Source organism: Mauremys reevesii, linkage group 1, assembly GCF_016161935.1.
Source record: "Mauremys reevesii isolate NIE-2019 linkage group 1, ASM1616193v1, whole genome shotgun sequence".
Lineage (NCBI taxonomy): Eukaryota > Metazoa > Chordata > Testudines > Geoemydidae > Mauremys > Mauremys reevesii.
Window position 1 is genome coordinate 223,806,803 of NC_052623.1, and position 15,084 is coordinate 223,821,886.

General features: G+C 46.1%; 1 pseudogene; it reads right to left on the minus strand.

The window, feature by feature from the left end:
- Nucleotides 1–8,578: 8,578 nt before the first annotated feature.
- LOC120371806 lies at nt 8,579–11,827 on the minus strand (annotated as a pseudogene).
- Nucleotides 11,828–15,084: the final 3,257 nt, after the last annotated feature.

Genomic DNA, 15,084 nt, shown 5'->3' on the forward strand with positions numbered 1-15,084 from the left:
TCTTCCACCAAAGCAGTCAGCATTCCAGAGAACGTGGATTTAATTGGAATATACCAATGAGAAGAATGGTCTTGTAACTAAAAGTGTCATGAGATGTGGGCTCTGCCCCTGACTGCCACAAACCATGCAGCTGACCTTGGCCAAGACACTTAGGCTGAATTTTTTGAAATCTATTCACTTACAGAAGCAAAAGGAGCAAGTCTGAAAATGAGGCCACTTGTTCATGTTCTTCATTTTATGTTCCCCACTATCAGAAACAAAGGCCTAGAACTATTAGGAATCCTGGGGTGGGCGGGTGCATCCCTGCCCACAGCTGAAGACCCCTCTCCCAGTCTAAGGGGATGAGCTACTGATCACAGGCTCAAGCAAATACAGAGGAAAAGTAATGAGAAAACAGGGACAACAGGAAGGGTTACAGTTTCAAAACCAGGGATCCAGAAGTGGACACTGAGCAGAGAACCCCAGACAGCACCCACTGCTCCTCGAAGGTGTCTAGGGAGTCAGCAAACACGGCCCAGAGAAACTCTGCCTGGCTATGTAATTGAAGGGAGGAGTGGAAATAGGCCCAAGGTCTCAGAGCACCTCCCCATCCAGGGAGAGACACGAGGGTGCGGAAATGAAAATATGGAGCACAAGCATGTACAGCTGTTCCCTAGGCAAGGTTAAAAAATGAACCTGCTGCAAGTCACACAGCCTATTCGGGTTATGCAGAGGGAGGCCGGGGGGCCAGGGGGCCTCGAGGGGCAGGGGACCAATGAAAAGGTCTAGAAAGTAAGGGGTGAGAAGCAGGCTGGGAGCACCCTCCCACAAGACTTGCTCAAGGAAGACTCGAGAGGTGGGCAGTAAGGCAGCCCTCACCTTCTGGAGTACGTGCCATGGGGTTTGAGGGGCGGAAAGCCCCATGTGCTGGCCGAATGCCAGGGGATCCACCCAGTCCCTCTGGTCGTATTGCAGGAGATCTCTGATTCTGGTGATACCTGTCAGGACCAACATCCGGCGCACTGATGGGAACTCAAACAAAGGCCTGCACCTCGCCAGTTCTGGGAGAAGAGCAGGTAGAAGCCCACCCACATCTGACGTCTGAAGGCCCATTCCCCACCCTAAGGGGATGAGCGACTAAACCCAGGGCCCAAGTGATTTCAGGGACAACCTAATAAGAAAACAGAGTCAGGAGTGAGATCATAGGGTCATAAACCAGGAGCTAGAGGTGGACACAAAGCAAGAACCCCAGATAGCACCCACTGCTCCTCCAAGGTATCTGGGAGCCTGAGCCTGATGTGGCTCAGAGGACAGCTGCCTAGACACGTGATCAGAGGGAGGAACAGAAATAGGTCCCACAGTCACGGAGCCCCTTCCCGTCCAGCATGCTCCTCCTGGTTTTATAGATGGCCACTTTGGTCAATGCCAGGAGGAGGTAGACCAGGGGAATCTCATGACTTCGTGGGGCCATGGACAGGCTGTGCGTAAATCAGGAGGTGCATGCAAAAGTGGAGGCAGAACCTTAGGAGAAGGTTCTGAAGGAGCCAGCAGAGGTGCTGCAATATGGCACACTCAAAATAAATGTGTGCCATGGTCTCCCTCATGTCGCAGAAGGGGCAGGTGTTGGGGATGGGGGTGAACCGTGCCAAGTACATGCCCATGTTCATGTCTCCATGAAGGAGCCACCAGCTGACCACCCTGGTGGTCATGGGACCAAGGTGGAATACAGGCTGGCCCAATGGGGTTCCTCACCCACAAGAGATGGCAGAAGGGCCCGCCACTTAGTACAGGGGCAGGACACAAGGGTGAGGAAATGAAATGTGTGGAACACGAGTGTGTACAGATGTTTCATAGAATCATAGAATCTCAGGGTTGGAAGGGACCTCAGGAGGTCATCTAGTTGCTTGGCGTTGCTCAGAAATGAACTGGCTGCAGATCATGCAGCTGGCTCAGATTGCAGGGGTGAGGCAGCCAGGGCGGGGGGGTGGGACTCGCTTGGCAGGGGCCCGATGTAAAGGTCTGGAAGGCCAGGGCAAGGGGTGAGCGGGGAGCACCCTCCTGCAGGACCCAATCTGGGAAAGCCCAAGAGATGGCTGGTAAGGCTGTCTTCTCCTCTGAGAGTATGTGTCAAGGGGTATGAGGGGTGGAGAGCCGCATGCACTGATCTAGCACCCAGGAATCCACCCAGTCCCCCTGGTTGTAGTCCAGAAGGTCTCCAATCCTGGTGGTTCCTGCCAGGAACAGCCTCTGGCACAATGATGAGGACTCCAAGAAGGCCTGCACCTACTGAAATTCAGGAGGCAGGCAGGCGCAAGCCTGCCCGTGTCTGAAGGCCCCTCCCCCAGCCTAAGGGGACGAGCTACTGGACCCAGGTTTCAAATAATTACAGAGGACAACTAATGAATAACAGGGTCAGGAGTGAGGGTCACAGGTACAAAATCAGGGATCTGGAAGGGGACACCAAGCAGAGAAACTCAGACAGTGATACTGCTCCTCAAAGGTATCTAGGCAGCCAGGGGACACCACCTGAAGGAGAGGAACTCTGCCTGGACAGGTGAGCTGAGGGAGGAATGGAAGTAGCCCCCACAGTCACAGAGCACCCCCTCGTCCAGCATCCTCTTCCTGGCATTATAGATGGCCACCGTGGCCAGTGCCAGGAGATGGTTCACGAGGAGGTCTAGTGATTTCATGAGGATATGGACTGGGTGTGCATAAATCAAAAAGTGTGGGGGGAGGAAGTGTGGTCAGAACCTTAGGAGAAGGTTCTGGAAAAGGGGCTGCAACCTGGCACACTCCAAAAAACATGTGCCAGGGTTTCCCTCACACTGCAAAAAGGGCAGGCATCAGTGACAGGGGTGAACCGTGCAGGTATATGCCTGTGCTCATGAAATGTATGTTGTACAAGCATCTACAGATGTGTCCCTTCCAACCCAGGGATACCTGTCCCACATCCCCTGGAGTAAACACACACACACCAGAATAGTACAAGGAATATAGGAAAGGGAAATACTTCACCCCAGAGGGATGAATGGAGAAAAACAACAGGGGGGAAGATAGGAGGAGCAATAAAACAGGGTTACATCCAGCACAAGGCCCCAGTGGTACCACAGTCTGAAAGGGGCAGACACTGAGCAAGGAGTCCTGGGCAAGGTTCCAGTCTGGCAGTGAATCTTCGGTGCCAGTAAAGTTTCCCCAGCAAACCCCCACGATGTCCTCACAGAGCAACAACCTCCTCAGTTAACTAGCTACAGCCTCCCTCTTTATTCCCAATGCAAAGTCACAAGCCCCAGTACTCACAGCCCCATACAGCTCTGGGTCAGGCTCTGGTTTGTCCTTCTCAGGTGACTCCTGCCCGACACAGTGCTCCTCCTGGCTCCAGTCCGCCGCTTTGTCCCTCCGAGGCTCCAGGCTAGTTCTCTGCTGCTGCTTTACACAAGGGCCTGCTTGGTGTAGCCGTCTTGTCTGGAGCTACAGACATACCCGCCCTGTCGTTCTCCCACTCCCCAAGCCCCTGAAGCAACATGCTCTTCTGCTTCAGAACAAGGTTTTAAAGAGGCTATCAGGGTTCCCTCCCCACTCTGAACTCTAGGGTACAGATATGGGGACCCACATGAAAGACCCCCTAAGCTTATCTCTACCAGCTTAGGTTAAAAACTCCCCCAAGGCACAAATTCTTCCTTGTCCTTGGAACGGTAGCGCTGCCAACACCAAGTGAGTTAGACAAAGATTCAAGGAAAAGAACCACTTGGAGTTCTTGTTCCCCCCAAATCCCCCCAAGCCATTTCACCCCCTTTCCTGGGAATAGTATACCAACCAAATAGGTTAACAAAGTGGGCACAGACCAGCCCTTGGGTTTTTAGGACACTAAAAACCAATCAGGTTCTTAAAAGATGAATTTTATTATAAAGAAAAAGTAAAAGAAGCACCTCTGTAAAATCAGGATGGAAGGTAATTTTACAGGGTAATCGGATTCAAAACACAGAGGATTCCCCTCTAGGCAAAACTTTAAAGCTACAAAATAAATAAATAAATAAAAATCAGGAGTAAACCTCCCTCTTAACCTAGGGAAAATTCACAAGCTAAAACAAAAGATAATCCAATGCATTTCCTTCCAATTACATATAATTTGTAATCTTAGATGTTTAGTTCAGATATGGCTTTAGGAGATGTATTTCCCCTGTCCTGGTTCCTTGCTGACCTAGAGGGAACACACAAAAAGAACAAAAACTAAAAACCTTCACCACAGATTTGAAAGTATCTTCTCCCCACATTGGTCCTTTTGGTCAGGTGCCAGCCAGATTATTTGAGCATCTTCACACTTTACAGGTAAAGAGGGATTTTATGCTACCCTTAGCTGTGTGTTTATGACAGGGGCCATGCTCTCTGAACTCCAAGGGCATTACACTGGCAAATAACTAACTAAAGAATGTTAAGTAATTAACACTAGAACTACTGTATTTGTTAGAGTTTGAAAACAGATTAAGAACAAATAGGAACAGAATTCCTAAAGAATATTCAGCAGATGCTGCAATTCATGATTTTTCAGTGTATTCTCAAGAGATATGTTATATGTTGTTTTTATGACTGAGTCCCACCAATAGTGCACAAGACTGCCCAATGCACAATGGCTTTGTGCTCTGTGATTGCCTCAGACTAGTGTTGTTAGTCTCTAACTTTCAGGAGCACTAATATTCAATCACAAAAACAATAATATCTACAGGAGAAAGAGATCCCCATCTCTTACACCTTATAAATTTAGGGATGAATTCATGAAATTTAATATCATTATGTGCACATACCTGTTGAAACACTGTTTCCAACAGAATGTTTATATAGTTGTCTGGAAGCATATTGTTTGCCTATTTTTCAAAGCCAATTTCTATTCAATCCATATAGCTGCACGCATGAAATTTCAGACAAAAATACAGATGCACAAAAAAATCCCAGGCAGGCTATTATTTATTGTTTGTATCCCAGAAGTACCTAGAGGCCACAATTGGTGCTTGATGCTGTTCTAATGCAGAGCAAAAAGGCAGTTCCTCCCTAGAAGAACATACATCAAAATTGAAGCTAAGACGCAACAAGTAATTGTAACAACAATTGAAAAGAATGAGGGATAAATAATGAGGGTAAAAGTAACAAGATTACGAGTTTACAGTGGCCAACTATGTGCACGGATGGACAGTTTTGAGATGGTTCATGTCTTTAATATAATTAAGTAAGATAAATATCAGAAGTTCCTACTGGAGACATCTGCTTAGCCGTAATCAGTTTGCAACTTACCACAGGCGTCCGGAAGAAGTTGGTCTTAAGGAGCTATTTGGAGGAGCACAGTGTAATGGATTTATGGATTAGTTTAGAGGGAGTGACCCTGCATAAGAGTCAGAATGGAAGAAAATGGGAAGGTGCTTGTGTGACAGGTGAACTAATGGATGATAGGGGCTGACAGCATTGGCAGAGCAGAAGAGGCAGGGTTGGATACAAGAGTAGACAAGTGGGGAAGGTTTAGATTGTGAACGGCCCATAAATGAGGAACAAAAAACTTGCATATGATGTGTTCTATGGGACTCGAGAAGGGGACTGACATTGTCACTGTGACAGGTCAAAAAGGTGACTTTGCAACATCATTTTGACTGGACAGGAGAGTGAGGTGGGTGTCAGGAAGGTCTGAGAGGACGCAGATAAGCACCGGAGAGAATTTTAGTCATGTAGACTGAGGGAATAGGCCTGTTAATGGAAATATGAGGGAGGAGGAAGTGGCAAGGCTTTGATACAGCTTGGCTGCATGGCTGTAGAGACGGTGAAGAGTCAGAGACGACTCATGATGAGTCTGAGTGACAGGAAGGATGGTAGCACTGTCAATGGTGACTGAGAATGCAGTGGAATCTCCAGAGGAATGAAAGGAGCTCAATTTTAACCAAGTTACAATGAAATAAACAGTAAAATATCCACAAGGAGATGATAGAGAGACAGGCCAAAATGCAAGACTGTGGAGAGGAATCAGGTCAGGAATGGATCTCCAAACAACTGAATTTGTGTCCAGGTGTCGGTTCATTGCAGTCTCATTCCCATTGAAGAAAAAGAAAGTTTTGTTATTTGCTTCAATGGAAGGCGCTTGCTTTCCCATTGCTTTGCTGTTCAATTTGGCAAGCCTGTGCAGGGACTGGGGACACTGTGCTCCTCTTTGTAAATTGGCGAGTACCATATCAGAAACTCATTTACAGTATGAGGCCATTTGGGACCTACCCCAAATTAGGCACCTCCATGACTGTGAAGAGGCACTCTCTCTTTGGGGAGTACAGAAAGCATGGAGCTGTCCAGCTGATATGACACTCAAAAATTGCAAGTGGGAAATGCACAAAATCGGCTAGACTTGCCCTTTGCTTTAGTCTTTCTGATATTAGATACAGAATGAGCTGACATTGCACAGCCTGTTTGGTAAATAGGAACCTCCCACAAAACAAAGTCAACTGGTTTGGCCCTGCCTGATACTAGCAAGTTTGTTGCTAATCACAAGATTTCTCACAGTGACACTAATAAGATGCAGTAACAGCTTAGAATTGTGTAGTGGTCCAGGTTTAAACAGTCCTTGGTGCAGGACTAGAACTGGGGTCTGTAAACTAGATACTGTGATCCCTCTGCTATAGAGTCATTCTGATGGCTCTTTGGCCCACTGACTATTTAAGTATTTCATACAAAGTGAAGCAGCTTCATCAGATGAGATTAAGAAAGCCCCTCCTCCAACTCTCCCTGTAGCTCAGTGCTTAGCATTGTTACTTGAGCAGTGAAAGACCTGGGTTCAAATGTTTGCTCTGAGACAAGAAGAGGTGGGATTTGAACCCTGGTCTCCCACAGCCAGGCTGAATGCTTTAAATACTGTGTATAAACGGGCAGCACAACCTCCAAATTGCCTTATCTTTTCCCCCTTTCAGACAGGGCTGACCTGGGTTAAACACCTAATTCCAGGGGAGGGTTCACAGCTGTGACTCCCAAGTAGCATTAAGTGGACTGAAGCTCAACTCTCTACTCAGCATTTGCTACTGGCTAGCTTCAGCAGCCTCCCACTCAGCTTCTGTGATTCCCATTCTTCGGTGCCCAACACTTGACATCCATTTATAGGGAGCTTGTGTACCTAAGTCAGGGCTGAAGATTCCACTAAATACCTAAAGTTAGGTGTTGCAACACTGAACCAAAGTCCTCTTTGTGGATCTAGCGCCACAGTGGATTTTGCTCCTTAAACTGTGATGCCATATAGAGTGGCCTTTTATGCCTGTGAATAGGGCAACCCTTGGGAATTAATGGGATGCCACCCCAAAATATGTGAAGCAAGAAATGCTCTGCTGTCTTTTAGCTTTTTATAGTTAAACCACCCCTCAGCTGAACTATTGTGAATTCTTTAAAGGCCCATGCTCATGGATCAGATTACTGCACCAGTGATGGCTGGCTTTCACATTCAGTTCACACACTTTCAGGAAACAGATGCAGATACCTGGTAAGTGGCAGCATCTGACTTAAAAATGTGTCATCAGCCTCAGACCTCTCAAGTAACATCTCATCTTGGTGGAAAATGTTAATCTAACTGGGGAACATATTTCAATGAGTGGAAATAAAGTCCCTCCTCTAGTTACTGACGTACTGATTCACACCTTTGTGTTGTTCCAGGAGCTCTTAAACACTCTAAGCCCAAAGGAATATGATTTCTGTTTCCAATATCATTTGCTCAAGCTGGCTTCTTGCTGCATCCCAACGTTTCCCAGCTGTTGTGCAATGACAAACAACTATAGGGTTTGGATTTTTATAACACTTTATTAAACAACAATTAATCATTCACTTCTACTGATCCAGATTATAAGAAGACAAAGATAGCATTGATAAAAGAAAACCAGCAAACATTTACTGCATTTTCATAACTGTACATCTCATTTGTGACATGATTACAGTACAGATATTGATAAAAATCTTGTAAGTGGCATTTTAAAAATAAAGAGCATATGACTTTGTCCCAACTTCAGTATTCTGTAACTGATAGATCACGTGCCAGATTCACCCCCGATGTAAGGTAATTGACGCCAATGGAATTATACTGGCAATTAATTTGGCTCCTTGTTTTCAGAGTGTTTTTGAAAGGTGCTAATGGAGATCACAATAAATTAAAGACTAAATGGACTCCAGGACTAAATGGAGCATGTAGGATGGCATAGCTTATGTTCTACTGCAGCATATGCCATATACCAAGGGACTGCTTTCATTGGGCTTTGGGTCAAGCCCCCAGGACACAGTGCTAAGAAAATGAAACCGTCAAAAAATAGTTAATATGTTTTTTTTCATGAAGTGCAGCTTTAGGAAACTAATGCATTGGAGTCCTGCCATCTAAAATACATTGATGGGTTGCAAGAAGGAGCCAAGGCAACTGTTTCCACAGTTCATCTTAACCAATGGCTGCTCTTTAAAGATCAAGTCCTAATTCTCCTCTAATTTTAATCTTTTAGTAATTATTTGAGGCCAATGCTTAATATGATATTTATGGCCTTGCATACTTTGAGCAATGACAACAAAACAGGTCAGTTTTCATGTGTTATCCAAATATAGACTTTCCTCCAAATGCACATCAGTATGTGAGCAATCTATCATGATACATGTTCTGTCCGTCACTAAGTCATCTATTTAATCTATGTTTATAGCAGAGGCATTTCTAGTACTCCTGTTGCCATTGTAGCTAAACACCAGTTAAAAAGCTATGAACCTAATCTTGCACCCAATTGTTACCAGGCATAGAGCTTATTATCCTTCAGTGGGACAGCTCATGGTAAGAAGCCTTATCTCCAGGAGCTACTCTTGGTAGGAATAGGCCCTCATTTAACATTCACATTGTCCAAAGGGATATAAAAATCGGACTTTCTGTGATCTCTAGTTGTTGTGTATATTCATATCAGTGTAACACAGGTTGAAAAATAAGATTGTATTTAACAAGGTAGCCATCATTGTAAACGTACAGGACTTGGTCTGAGGGGTTATAGTTGATACTTTGAATTGTTTCTAACATTTTATCCATAATTATGCTAATTTTACCTTCCTGTTCAGTGTTTGTGTCGTATGTGTAAAATATTTCCTCTTTCTGAGTGTGGACAGGTCTTGTGGCATATAGAATACCACATATGATGAAAGCGCTGGAAATGGACGGCTTGTACTGCCTTGTATTCCAAGTATGGAGCACATCAAGTGTGGTCTCATTGAGTTTGCTAATCATAATGTTACCTGTGTTGTCCTTGGTTGAATAAATTACCCACAATCCACTTTCATCCACAGCAAAGTCCATATCTTACCACTCAACACCAGCATAAGAGAAACGGTTACCATAAGTAGCATTCGGCAGAGTTTTCCTCACAGCCAATGTGTTTGTGTTTTAATCGAGCTTGCCCATATCTCTTGAATTAGATACATTCTAATACATGAAGTTATTGTCAATGGTGGTGCCACTGCCTTCCCCATATTGAATTTGTAACTCTCTAGCATTTTTAATAGCAGCAAATCATCATGGGAATTATGAAGTCTGTAATATTCTAAGAGTCTCCCATCTGTGTTCAAAGGTGCAACCCAGTATAGGTCCTTCTGCGGAGTCTGAAGAGAGTAATCCCTACCCAGGAATCAAATGTGAAGGAAAATCCTCCCCAGTTCAGCTGTACAACATAGGGCTGGCTGATATTCACAATTCCACCATGACCACAGCTGCCTGTAAGCAAAGAGAAAATGCAGGCTTTTCAAATGGCATGATTAGGAGAGAGGATTTAGTGTGTGTGCTTTATAAGAATCAGCATTGTTGCAAGAACAGAAATACATATCTTTGTCAAAGATTTTCCTTGCACCATGTAAACAGCACATGCATTTCAGTTCTGTAGCGGTTCCAGTCTGACTGAAATACAGTGGTCATACCACTAGAACTGGGTTCATACTGAAAAAACAGCCAACAATCCAGCAACACATTTCAGAGATCTCAGTTTTTAGTCGGTCCTCACTTGCAGTAAATAAGTGATTAGCTTTTGTTTCAGATAAGTGACCAGTTTTCTGTTTCCACTTATTCTATGCTTTCCACCCCGCTGGGCTGGGAAATCACATAGAAAATATAATTTCAGAAGCATTTTAGGTCATTTTCTCCTGCAGTGGAGCACAGTTCTGGAAATATGGGAAACAAGAAGGAACATCTTTGTCTCACTGTACCTCCGTGAGTTTTGGAAGGTGGAGGGAGAATTAGCAGCACTAGTTCAGGAGGCTCATTTCAGATTACCAAGCTACTGTCAAAATAACCACTTTAAAACAATACTTCAGAGAGCCTTTCATCTGAGGCTATCAAAGCAATTCAGATATTAATGAGCATAGCCTCACAACAGCTCTATAAAGTGGAGGTAAATATCCTCCGTTTACATGTGAGGTAACTATAAAGTGACCATACAACCTATTTCAACCACGATAGTCTTGGTTTTTCTTATGATGCCCCAGGGTAACTGAAATATCCTGGTTTGTTTTTGTTTTTTCATTTCATTAGCCAAAATATTTGTTTTTTTATAGCTACACGATGCTTGTTCAAGATGTATTGCTGGCTGAGTTGCATTTGCACTGTTTACTGAGAACAAACAGCCCGTGGAATGACCTTTCAGGGTAATGAACAATGTCTGAAATGAAGAGAACTTGAATGAAAGTAAACGCTATCAAACCTGTTCCTTTGCTCAGAGTGACTGTTGATGACACTTGTTCAATGTTTCACAATAAATGCAGAGCACTAAAGTCTTGGAAAAAATCCTCCACTCCAAAATACGCAGGTCTCCCTGGGTCAGAAGCTGGCAGTGGTGACACCAGCACACTTAAAAATAAAAGTTTCCTTTTGCCTGACTCTTTGCAGCACTAAAAGATGTCCCCATGAACATGTGCCAGTTTTTTCTCTTTCAAAGCATGGTCATCTGAGACAGAGATCCTAAGTGACCTGCACAGTCACACAGCAAGTGAATGGCAGTGCCAAGACTCGAACCAACATTCCCTAACTAAAAGTCAGGTGCTTTAACCACTAGACATTGCTCCCTCTTAGAGGTTAAGTAAAGTTTACCTGCCAAGACCTGAGTTTTATTTTTCTATTAATTGATCAATTCAGGGCAACAGCTGATGATATCAAATCAGTACAGAGACTGCACATGCTCTAGTGCAGGGGTCTCAAATAATGCGGGTTATTTTCTGCTGCCCACAAGCTCCTCAAAGCCCCCCTGCCCTCCCCCAACGTTTACCTAGAGCGGCTCTGGCCCAGAGCGCACCGGGGGCAGGGCAGGTGCTGCGGGAAGAGGAAAGAACCTGGGGTACGAGAGGCGCAGGGGTGTGTGTTGATCTTACTTCAGGCACCGCCCCCAGCAGCTCCGATTGGCAGTTCCCCCCCCACACCCAAAAGACTCAGTTCCCAGCCAATGGGAAATGCTGGGGGAAGTGCCTGCTCCTCTCCTCCCCCACATTCCAGCTGCTTCCCGGAGCGGCGCGGGGGCAGGGCAGGCAGGCAAGGAGCCAGCCCCCCAAGCCCCTCCTGCAGTTGAACCCCCCGCCCTGAGCCCCTTGCCACCCCCTGCACCCCATCCCCCTGCCACACCCCTAATGCACCCCAACCCACTGCTCTGAGTCCCCTGCCGCACCCTGACTCCCTGCCGTATCCTGCACCCTGACCCCCTGCCCTGAGCCCCCTGCTGCAGCCCTCCTGCACCCCAACCACCTTCCCTGAGCTGCCTGCTGCACCCTGCACCCGACCTCTTGCACTGAGCCCCCGCTGCACCCCACACCTCTCCTGAACCCCAACCGCTTTCACTGAGCCTCCTGCCATACCCTGCACTCTGACCCCCTGCCCTGAGCCCCCTGCCACACCCCACACCCCTCCTGCATCCCCTGCGTGCACGGAGGGGGTGGGGTTGGAGTGGGGATTTTGGGGAAGGGGTTGGAATGGGGGCAGGGAAGGGGTGGGAAGAGGCAGGGCAGAGGCGAGGCCTCATGGAAGTGGTGGCCTATTTAGAAAAGCTGGACGAGCATAAGTCCATGGGGCCGGATGCACTGCATCTGAGGGTGCTAAAGGAGTTGGCCGATGAGATTACAGAGCCATTGGCCATTATCTTTGAAAAATCATGGCGATCGGGGGAGGTCCCGGATGACTGGAAAAAAGCGAATGTAGTGCCCATCTTTAAAAAAGGGAAGAAGGACGATCCAGGGAACTACAGGCCAGTCAGTCTCACCTCAGTCCCTGGAAAAATCATGGAACAGGTCCTCAAGGAATCAATTCTGAACCACTTCAAGGAGGGGAAAGTGATCAGGAACAGTCAGCATGGATTCACCAAGGGCAAGTCATGCCTGACTAACCTAATTACCTTCTATGACGAGATAACCGGCTCTGTGGATGAGGGGAAAGCAGTGGATGTACTATTTCTGGACTTTAGCAAAGCTTTTGATACAGTCTCCCACAGTATTCTTGCCAGCAAGTTAAAGAAGTATGGGCTGGATGAATGGACGGTAAGGTGGATAGAAAACTGGCTAGATGGTCGGGCTCAACGGGTAGTGATCAATGGATCCATGTCTAGTTGGCAGCCGGTATCAAGTGGAGTGCCCCAAGGGTCGGTGCAATGGGTTTTGTTCAATATCTTCATTAACGATCTGGAGGATGGTGTGGACTGCACCCTTAGCAAGTTTGCAGATGACACTAAACTGGGGAGGAGTGGTTGATATGCTGGAGGGTAGGGATAGGATACAGAGGGACCTAGACAAATTAGAGGATTGGGCCAAAAGAAATATGATGAGGTTCAACAAGGACAAGTGCAGAGTCCTGCACTTAGGACGGAAGAATCCCATGCACTGTTACAGACTAGGGACCGAATGGCTGGGCAGCAGTTCTGCAGAAAGGGACCTAGGGGTTATGGTGGACGAAAAGCTGAATATGAGTCAACAGTGTGCCATTGTTGCCAAGAAGTCTAATGGCATTTTGGGTTGTATAAGTAGGGGCATTTCCAGCAGATCGAGGGATGTGATCATTCCCCTCTACTCAGCACTGGTGAGGCCTCATTTGGAGTACTGTGTCCAGTTTTGGGCCCCACACTACAAGAAGGATTTGGATAAATTGGAGAGAGTCCAGCGGAGGGCAACAAAAATTATTAGGGGGCTGGAGCACATGACTTATGAGGAGAGGCTGAGGGAACTGGGATTGTTTAGTCTGCAGAAGAGAAGAATGAGGGGGGATTTGATAGCTGCTTTCAACTACCTGAAAGGGGGTTCCAAAGAGGATGGATCTAGACTGTTCTCAGTGGTAGAAGATGACAGAACAAGGAGTAATGGTCTCAAGTTGCAGACGGGGAGGTTTAGGTTGGACATTAGGAAAAACTTTTTCACTAGTAGGGTGGTGAAGAACTGGAATGGGTTACCTCAGGAGGTGGTGGAATCTCCTTCCTTAGAGGTTTTTAAGGTCAGGCTTGACAAAGCCCTGGCTGGGATGATTTAGTTGGGTTTGATCCTGGGCTGAACAGGGGGTTGGACTAGATGACCTCCTGAGGTCCCTTCCAACCCTGAGATTCTATGATTTTATGATTCTATGAGTGGGGACAGGGCCAAGGATGGCGGGGGGGAGGTGTCAGTAATGCGACCCTCGGGCCAATGTACTAGTCCTCATGTGGCCTCGTGGTCATTTGAGTTTGAGACCCCTGCTTTATCCCAAAGTGAAAGGGAACTTTTTTGCAACTGGCTTTTAAATGTATGGGAGGGTTATTGAAAAGTATATGGAGGCAAACTTGGTTTGCTGTGTTTATAAAGCTGCTGATTTGTGTGTGAGAGAGGTCTGTGCAAGGCACAGGTGTAGGTTTTTTAAAAATACTTGGTTTGTTTTAAAGCAACAGGGTTTATTACTGTGCAAAAGTGGTTTAAAATGGATTTTAGAAGCAGTTTGTTTTTTTATTCTACAAAATGAGATGCATTTTAAATAAATGTTTGTGAGTTTTTTGTTTGTTTGTTTGTTGTTTTTTGTTTTAAGTGGTAGAAATAAACTCAAAACATGTGTTGTACAGCCTGAAATGAATTATTTGTTTTAAAGCTATGACTTTTTAAATAGAAAAACACCCTAAGGAATATTTATTTTTTAAGTTTACAAGACAGTGTCATGTGTTTTATAATAATGTTGTTTGCTCCACAGTACGGTCAAAACATGAGAGATCTTTAGATCAGAGGGCAAACAAGCTCAAAAGAAAAAGGAAAGAGACAGCTGCAAAGGAAAATTCACCAGCATCAGTGACTCATGGATGGATGAAGCCCAGTAAATATATTTTGCTTATTGGTTTGGTTGCTCTATGAGGTTTTGTATTTTAAGTAAATACATAGGTGTGGGTGAGAAAGATGATAAAGTTCAGTTTTGTAAAATGGTCCCCCCTCCCCCCCATAGGCACTTTTCTGACAATGCTGAAGTCAGAGCTACAAGGACACCTCCTCCAGAACTGCCAACAAACCAGGGCCATCTCTGCTTTAAGATCTTTAACAAGGCAAAACAGCACAAGATTGTTGATGAAGCATCCAGGCAGTCCAAACCTCATATCCGTCAAACCCAAGGGCAAGACAAGACTCTGGTAAAAAACAACCACACAACCACAACTCCAGTTCCTCAGTGGCCACTGCCACACCAAACCCTGAGAAAACTGTGAGCGAAAATGCCCACCTTCACAAACCCAGAGCACGGACGCTAGGGGTTCTGAACATGCACAAAAACACACACATTCACAAACCCAGAGCATGCTTAAAACAGCCCTGGGGGAAGGTTGTGGCTGGTTGCTGCTAAGCTGGGCTGATTGGGAAGTGGCTGCAGCTGGGCCACACCCCAATCAGGCCCAGCTGGTCCCTATAAAAGTCTGTGAGCCAGAGGCCCAGAAGAACTCTCTCTGCATTCAGAGAAAGAAGGGCCTGGTGGCAGAGAGCTAGAGACAGAGTACCTGAGTGAAGCAGGGCTGGAGACAGGCTGAGGAGCTGGGGCGCTCCAGCCTGGAAAGCCCCAGGCTGTGGCCTAGCAGAAGGCCAAGGGGTACCAGAGGTTGCAAAGGGCAGCCCATGGGTAGGCCAAGA